Here is a 9,753-nt window from a genome sequence, read left to right on the forward strand (position 1 = left end):
TCTTACTAGCCTGATTTGCTTAATTGGAGATATATTTGGGGGCTATCATTTTCTGGAATACAAACTTTTTGGAAAATTTTCTATATATTATTCCAAAGGTAATAATGTAATAATAAACCTGTAGATCCAACTACCAATTTACAGAAAATTAAGGAGCTGGAAGAACATGTTCAACAGTATCACCCTCCATAATGTGGGATATTTAACAGGACAGATTACCTGGTTTCTTCAACAAATGAATAGCAGGGTGAAGGGAAGGAGCGGGTAAATTTTTTAAGATTAGAAAACTAGATACAATTGGAGAAATTTAAATATAAACTGGATATTAGATGGTTTTTTAAATTATCAATATTGATAGGTATAATAAAAATAATGCAATGTTAAGAAATTGTCCTTACTGATTCATACCAAAGTGATATCTGAGATTTTGCTTAAAATACTTTTCCAGAAAAGAAATTTGGATGTAATAGATGAAACAATAATGGTAAAATAGTAAATGCTTGAAGCTATGTTACATAGGTTTGAAACATTCTGTACCATAAAATTAAATTTAAAAGACATAGTTGGGCTAGGGATATAGTTTAGAAAAAGATTGCTTGCCTAGCACACAAAATCCCTGGGATCAATCCCCAACACCACTGAACACACACATATATTGGAAAGGGAAAAATATAGATCACCACAGTAAAAGTGAGCAAAACTGTATTCACTTTCAGAATAGCAGTTTAGTTTAGCAAACAACATCCCTATAAATTAACATGTAAAATTTGGGGGAAGGATAAAAAGGCATTTATAATGAAGCCTTACTCAACCTACAATTCATCCTATTTTCTCTTATACCATTAAATTTTTAGACAATACTTCATTTAAAAAGAATAATGAACTCAGAATGGAAGATACATCTGACAGTGGGAATAGTAGATGGACCTAACTCTGGCAGCGGAACACAACAAGGGTCTGTCTTGTCTTCCACCTTAGTCTCCACCTTGTACCATTTGTGGCATTCACCTGGGACTGCTGTCTTCTAATTGTGGAGGAGTCAGATTTGTGGCCTTTCCTCATAGCCAGACCTTTGGCTTTGTATATTTATCTGGGATAAAATACCTATTTTACTACAGAACATTTTTGACCTTCTATTGCTCATTGCTTTTGTTCAGTTTTATATATTTTTTAAAATATTTATTTTTTAGCTTTAGGTGGACACAATATCTTTATTTTATTTTTATGTGGTGCTTAGGATCGAACCCGGGGAATTGAGCCAAGGGCCTCAAACATACTCTAACACTGAGCTACATCCCCATATACACCCCACCTCCTCAGACAAGGTCTCGCTAAATTGCCCACACAGCTCTCAAACTTGTGATCTTCTTGCCTTGACCTCTCAAATAGCTGGGATTACTGGTATGTACTAGTGAGCTTGGCTAAAATAAATGTCCTTAATGAGTAGATTCAGCCTCTTACAAACATACTTTGTGCAGCTTAATTTACCTTCTGAGAATTTTTTCTTTCCTGAGTTACTGATTGCATGGTATTTTTCCTGGGAGAACATAGTCCACGTCTAATTAGTATATAGAACTGAACACCATAGCACTGGTACTTTGACACTTTACAGTATTGCCATATTACAATAAGAAAAGTTTGCAGAATAAATTAATATTGAGATTAATTCCTTCAATGGACTTGCTTCCTAAATCAGAAATTGTTTTTTATGCTATAGAGGCCTAACCCAGTGTGGCTGAATGATGTAGAAAGCCCTTGCAAGTCTACGTTTTATTGAAATCTCTAGAATTATTCTGCCATAGTAAATTTAAGAGTTAACTAAATATTCCTGAGACCCAACTCCATTTGTAATTTAAATTAAGATATCATACATTAAAAATGTAGTTATTTTTTGTATTTGAACATTTGCATAATCTATTTTATTAGCATATCTGTATTATCAATGAATTTTGAGTTCTCAGCCTAGTGTCATTTCTGTCAATATAACTCTACATAGCCACTGCCATAGTGACATGAAAGTATAAAGATGTCTTGCTAAATATATCTTAATTAAACTTGACTTGTCACATCTTCTAAACACAGAGACTTAAACCTAGAACTTTTGATGCTAGGAGATTTAAGTACAAAAATAAGCCAGGCATGGTGGCGCACTCCTGTAGTTCCAGTGACTCCGGAGGCTGAAGCAGGTAGATCACAAGGTTGAGAACAGCCTCAGCAACCTAATGAGACCCCTAAGCAACTCAGCAAGATCTTGCCTCAAAATAAAAAGTAAAATGTGCTAGGAATGTGTCTCAGTGGTTAATAACCACTGGGTTCAATCCCCAATACTGGGCTGGGGTTGTGGCTCAGTGGAAGAGTGCTTGCCTAGCACACATGAGGTACTGGGTTTGATCCCCAGCACTACACATACACACACACACACACACACACACACACACACACACACAAAACCAACTAAATAAATCCCCAGTACCCAAAAAATAAAGGTGAATAAGACTAGATTTGAAAAATGTTACTACTAAGAACAATTTTTAAGAATTATAGACTGTTATAAAATAATCATAAAGATTATATAGCTACTGGTAAAAATGAATTGTTACTATTAATTGAGTACTGTTTGTCAGGCACTTCACTAAACACTATTTACAAAGTAGTAATGTATGCTGTTTTTGTACTGCACAAAGTTCGGTTGGGGTTTTAAGAAATATAAATGCCATAAGAGTAATAGTTGTGTAATCTGTATAATCTGTCGCATTGATAAAAGAGAACATTTTCTTGAAGTAGTTGGAAGTACTGTAAAAAATGCATGCTTTCTAAAACATTAAAATTATCCATCTTGTGATGAAAACTAATGAAATTAGTGGTAACCTCTCATCCTAATGACCAAGCTCTTTGGCCCTTTACTAGAGTGGTTTTTATCTTAATTCTTAGCATATTTGCTTTCTGAATTTATATGACATATAATAAAGTTAACAGGGAATTGTATTTTTGACAGTTCAGAGGACACATTTTCTACTTTCTAAAAGTATGTTCCTACATGTGAAATTTGAGAATCCCACCAATTCAATTGTTTTGGGTTCGGGGTTTGGGGTTTTTGGTTTTTGCTGTGCTGTGGCTCAAACCCCCGTCTTTGCAGATACACTAGGTAAGCATCTACCACTGAAGTACATGGAGCTGTTATTCATTCATGTGAAGCCATTAATTGTATGAGCACTTTTATGCCATTTACAGACAACTAGTAACTAATACTTAAATTTTGAATTTTTTAAATTTTTAGTTGTAGATGGACACAATACCCTTATTTTATTTACTTTTTTTGGTGGGGGGAGGGAGGTACCAGGAATTGAACCCAGGGGCACTTAACCACTGGCTGAGGCTGGCTTTGTACTTGTGGTCCTCCTGTCTCAGCCTCCTGAGCCACTGGGATTACATGCCCCAGCGTATTTACTTATTTTTATGTGGTACTGAGGATCAAACCCAGTGTCTCACATGTAGTAGGTAAGCACTCTACCACTGAGCTAAAACCCCAGCCCCTGAAATTTGATTTTTATTTAAAATTTTATTGTCAATATATGCAACCATTTTGTAATTTTAAAGGGTCATTAAAGTAATCCATAGGAATTAAATATGAACTCTCCCCATATGTCAATGATAGGCAGTTTCCTCCCTATTCTCTCCTTCACAGCTAGAGTAGCCATTCAGTTTTTCTTGATAACATGACTAGAATGGTAAAGCCTAGAGAGCAGTACCCTTTTCCACCCAGTTTTACCAAAGCTGCTATTGACAAATGAACAGATTTGGATAGATTGCCTTTTGTTTTTTTTGTTTGTTTGTTTTAAGTTCTTTTTTTTCTTCTTTTTAAAGAGAGAGAGAAAGAGAGGATTTTTTAATATTTATTTTTTAGTTTTCGGCGGACACAACATCTTTGTATGTGGTGTTGAGGATCAACGCAGGCCTCATGCATGCCAGGCGAGCGCTTGAGCCACATCCCCAGCCCCTTGATTGCCTTTTGTTTTCCATGGTAACAGATAGTTACCATATTAATGATAAATAAGTGGTAAAAGACCAATAAAGAAGAGAAAAGGGAAAAAATAGACAAAATTTTTAATCAACAAACTAGAGAATCTGTTTCTGAATGTTTCTCTGTCTCCTACCATTTGTTATGAAGTCCTTGTCTTCAGTAACTGTCTCAGTCTTCCTTGTATTACAGACATGTGGCCCAGGGTAGTTCATTTAAGCTAATGTACAGAAATTTGGGTGTAGTTACCATGAAATGTTGTCAGTTTCTTAGCTACAGGGAAAATAAAATGGAACAGGAATATAGAAAAGAAGGAGCTGGGGTTGTGGCTCAGTGGTAGAGGGCTTGCCTAGCACATGTGAGGCACTGGGTTCGATCCTCAGCACCACATAAAAATAAATGAGTAAAATAAAGGCATTGTATCCATCTACAACTAAAAATATTTAAAAGAAAAAGAAAATTAAGAGTGAAGAATCTCTTCTGCTTTACATAGCCTTATTTTAAGGGAATAGGACAGACCTTTCAACTTTTTTTTATAATGTATATTCTGTTAGTCCGTATCACAGGACCAAAAAGAAACTCACTTTTCAGTTTGGGATTTTGCAAACAGTAGCTTATGAAAAATATAAAATATGCACACCTATACCTATCCTAAAATTGCTTTTATCAACCCAAATCTAATAACTAGAAATTTCAAAATCTGGGCATATTTTATAAGCGAGATTAAAGAGCCTAGTCGTTACTCAGTAGACATGGAGGCAAGACTGTTGATAATATCAACCCCACAGCATTGTATTCAATATTGGTGTTTGATAAGCAGGGGTAAGGAATTTTCTTTTGGAAAGTAGGATAATAAATTGTGTATGTACCTGTAAAAATATCTCTTTTAAGTGAATTCTTACTGAGAGAGTAACTATTAAAAGTTTAATTGTAGTTTGTCATTTTGTTTTGATCTTATACTAAAAACTTCCAACCAAACAATATGTAAATATATCTTTTTCAATATGACAAAGTTGCATAAGAGAATCCCCTTGCACGTAAAGAAAAATGCAATTATTTTCTATTCTGAATCTCCAGACTGCTGTTTTAGAAAATCATATCTGATTATTTGCTCAGCAGAAGATTATTGAGTTGATTTAGCTGTGATTTTACTTAACAAAGCTTCAACTGCATTCCTACTGTGGAGTCCGAAAAAGGTAGAGAGATATAAATGATACATTCAAACTGTGATTTTTGTGAACAGGGCCATCGATGCACCCCTCGGAGCTAATAGCGGAGATGAGAAACAGTGGGTTTGCACTGAAACGAAATGTACTGGGGAGAAACTTGACCGCAAATGATCCATCACAGGTAATGATCTTTTTATCAGTAAGCTGAAAATGTCTATAAATCTAAATGTGATTGCTTGTGAATTGCTACTTAATGTTTCCAATGTGCATATATCCATAGGAAAGTCACATAGAGCAAAGAAAATTCCTAAAATGTATTTTGATTTTGCCTCTTTATTATTTTAACCTAAATGAGAAATTGTTTATAAACATATATTTTAATAAATGAAACGGCTCCTCTGTGTTTATATGGATAAAATAACCGAATGAGTGTTAAGATTGTTTTTCCCTTCCTGCCAACTCACCCCTGACATGACATTAAATTGAACTAATGGTAAGAAATATATAGGCAAACTCCTAAAAATTACAGAAAATATTTTAAACTTTTTTAATTTATTAAAGTTAGAAAATAGTTGAGTTTGAAGGGTTGTATTAGTATGTATTCGATAACATACAACTAATATTATAAAGGCTAAAATTATGGATATCTGTGGATATTTTGACCTTCCTATAAGATTCATGATCTTTTTTTTTTTTTTACAGTGTTGGTAATTAGCTACATGCTAAACAAGTGCCCTACCAGTGAGCTGCACTCCCAGCCTCTCATGATCTTCTTGTTTTTTAAATTTCATTAAATTATTTTAAAGATAAAATATTTAAATAGGAAAATGCTGAAATTCAAGAAATCTAAAGATTGTTTCTGTGTTCATTTTTTCTTTTCTTCCTGATAAAGTTTTCTAATGTTAGCAAGGCAGTTGTACTAACATCTTATGATCCACTGTAACAGGTAGACTACAAAGAAATTTTTAAAATTCCATTTGCAGCCAGGTACAGTAAGATATATCTGTAATCTCAATGGCTCACAAGGCTGAGACAGGAGGATCACGAGTTCAAAGCCAGCCTCAGCAAAGGCAAGGCACTTACAACTCAGTGAGACCCTGTTTCTAAATAAAATACAAAAAATAGGGCTGGGGTTGTGGCTCAGTGGTTGAGCATCCCTAAGTTCAATCCCTGGTACCAAAAAGAAGAAAAAGAAAAAATTCCATTTGCAGTTCCTAGTCCAAAATACCATATTCATCTATAGTATGTCCCTATTAAAAAAAATCTTGTTTATGTTTTCTTTCCTGATAACTACTTGTCTGAAAATTTAGCAATTTGATGTCTTTGTTGACTCAGGAGTATGTTGCAAGTGAGGGTGAAGAGGATCCAGAAGTGGAATTCTTAAAGTCACTCACAACCAAACAAAAAGAAAAACTTCTCAGGTAATTGGAAAAGTATATATTTAATAGATTTTATGTGTGCATGTTTGTGGTGCTGGAGATCTGAAGCAGGGCCTCATGCACTACAAGGCAAGTGTGCTACCACTAAGCTACACCCCCAGCCACACTAAGAGCTCTTGAAGCTATTTAATATGCATCGTGTTGATTTATTCTTCAGCCAAAGTAATACAATTCTGTTGTCTTTTTTTTTTCAATAATATAAGATTGTGTACTTGGATAATACCACAAACTATTGCACTTTTCAGTATATTTAATTTGAAAATTGACTTATTTGTAGGTTTTACTTTTCAGAATAGATTTGTGTGTATCTTTGCACAGTTTTTCTTAGAAACTATTTTTGGTGCTGGGAGTGGTGGCACACGCCTGTAATCCCAGCAGCTCAGGAGACTGAGGCAAGATGATCCCGAGTTCAAAGCTAGCCTCAGCAAAAGGGAGGCTTGCTAAGCAACCCAGTAAGACCCTGTCACTAAATAAAATACAAAATAGGGCTGGGGGTGTGGCTGACTGGTTGAGTGCCCCTGAGTTCAATTCCGGGTACCAAAAAAAGGAAGAAAGAAAATGTTTTTGCCCATGTGTCTTTGTTTTCTTTCTACATCTTGTAAATTTTTGAGAAATGCTGAAAGAATGTTTAAGGTACATGTAAACTTTATATTAGACTACCTTTGGATTAATAAATCTAAGAAATATCTGCTGAGTCCAATAGAGGGAGCTCATGATGTTCTCAGGAAGTAGAGTTTTAAGAATGGCTGAGAAAAGCCAGTGAAGACACTTACCTCAGAGAAACTCAAACATACCATATAAACAAGAAGTTACTCTTCTGAGACTGCATATTCGTCTTTAGAAATTCTCAATGCCCTGATGGAATTGCTCTAATTATTTATAAAACTGAACAGTTGTTGAAAAGTAGTATGTGATTGTTTTGTTACATAAACCTAGAAAGGTCATCAATTTTTATTTATTTTTGTGGTACTGGTGATGGAACTCAGGAGTGGTTTACCACTGAATTACATCCCCAGTCCTTTTTGTTTATTATTTGGAGACAGGGTTTTGAGCCTCACTAAGTTGCTAGGGCTGGTCTTGAACTTGCCATCCTCCTGCCTCAGCTTCCCAAGTAGCTAAGATTACAGGCATGCACCACCTTGCACAGCTAAGGGTATCTTATTTTTTTTTTTAGTTGTCAATGGACCTTTATGTTATTTTATTTATATGTGGTGCTGAGAATAAAACCCAGTGCCTCAGACATGCTAGGCACGCTTTCTACCACTGAGCCACAACCCCAGCCCTAAGGGTATCAATTTTTAAAGTGTATTTTTATTTGGAATTTTTGGAGAATATATTCTTGAATATTGATAATGTAATATTAATATTCTTGAATACTGATAATGTAATATTAATATTTTCATACTTTAATACACAGAAAGTTTCAACAGGTTCAACTAATGTGTACACCATTCACAGGCTTTCAGATATATATAGATATTTCTCTCTTTTTTTTTAATTGTAGATAGACACAATACTTTTATGTATTTATTTTTATGTGGTGCTGAGGATCAAACCCAGTACCTCATACATGCGAGGCCAGCACTTTGCCACTGAGCCACAGTCCCATCCCTCACAGGCTTTCTTTAGATCAGAATTACTATACCTTTAGAGTACTAAATAATTTCAAATTCTAACCCAGTAAGAATTTAATAGTCATTTCCATTGATGAAGTACAATCAGAGAATTGACTTAATACATTTATTTACTTAAATATAATGTAAACATGCCTTGAACAATTTAAAAGAAAAAAATGATTTGCCGTTTAATAAAATAAGTTGTTTATATATGGATACCATTTTTTAGTAGCTTCTAAGAAAGCATATTATCCATTAACAATTTTATAGTTGGTGAAATGGCTACTTTTTAGTTTGCTACTATTTTTTCCCCAATTACAGGAAATTGGACAGACTTGAAAAGAAAAAAAAAGAAAAAAGATAGAAAAAAGAAAAAGTTACAGAAGAACAGAAGTAAACACAAAAAACATAAAAGCAAATCCTCCTCCTCTTCCTCTTCCTCCTGCTCCTCCTCTTCCTCCAGTACAGCTTCAGAAAGCAGTAGTGAGAGTGACAAAGAAAAGAAGAAAAGAAAGAAACACAAATGTTCAGGAAATAACAGTGATTCTGAAGAAGACAAGTCTAAGAAGAGAAAACTTCATGAAAAACTTTCTAATAGTCATAGTAACAAGGAAAAAGTCAAGGAAAAGTCTAGGTCTTTAAAAAAAGAGAGTTCCGGAGAGAATAGCAAACAGAGCTATCCTGATAGCCACAGGTCCAAAAGCCACCACCACAGCCCAGAGAAGAGAGGATCAGAAAAAAAAGAGGGGAGCAGCAGAAGCTGTAGCAGGGATGAGAGGAGTAGGAGAAGCCGAAGCCGAAGTCCTGGTAGTTATAAGCAAAGGGAGATAAGGAAGCAGCCACAGCAGAGTCCCAGTGAAGAGCGCAGCAGAGGAAATGACAGCAGGAGCCATGGCACCAGTGTATACAGAGGAGAAAGAATGCACAGGGAGCATCCCGGAGATAAGCACACCAAAGGGACCCACAGAGAAAGAAGCAGAAGTCGGGAGAGAATAAAGAGACCGCATGTAACAGTTACCTAGTAATAAAAGCATCTCCACTTTCTTACTAAACACTTTTAGTAAGGGCTAAATTATGTACTATTATCTTTGTAATAAATAAAGCTCTATTTTAATTTTCCATCTCTGTAAACTGTCATTTCAAATATAAAACCATAAGAATTAATTTTGCAAATATTTGTAAGTAATGTATTTTGAGAATGTAGAAGTATTTTCTGTTGTTAACTGTTTCTTGTGCCCCTGTACCAGATAAAGCTCCATATAATTCTGACATTTTCTTTGTTCTGAAACAAATTAAAAGAGTGACAGTACATTGAATGGTTATAATTTGATTTTCTTTTTGGTCAATTCAAATTTGTTATTACTTTTAAGATTTGAATTTGCTTGAAGCAAAGTGTAATCATTGAAATTCACTAGTGTGAATTAAACAAGGGATATTTATCAATATTTCTTTAAGGCTTTTAAACTCCTTTCAGGTGTTTTGTTCTACAGAGTAAGCTAATTACATTTGGA

General features: G+C 34.7%; 1 pseudogene; it reads left to right on the forward strand.

Moving 5' to 3' along the window:
- LOC144253037 (corepressor interacting with RBPJ 1-like) overlaps nucleotides 1-9,338 on the forward strand; it is a 35,924-nt pseudogene extending 26,586 nt beyond the window's left edge.
- The last annotated feature ends 415 nt before the right edge of the window (nucleotides 9,339-9,753 follow it).

Source organism: Urocitellus parryii, unplaced genomic scaffold (assembly GCF_045843805.1).
Source record: "Urocitellus parryii isolate mUroPar1 unplaced genomic scaffold, mUroPar1.hap1 Scaffold_87, whole genome shotgun sequence".
Taxonomy (NCBI): domain Eukaryota; kingdom Metazoa; phylum Chordata; class Mammalia; order Rodentia; family Sciuridae; genus Urocitellus; species Urocitellus parryii.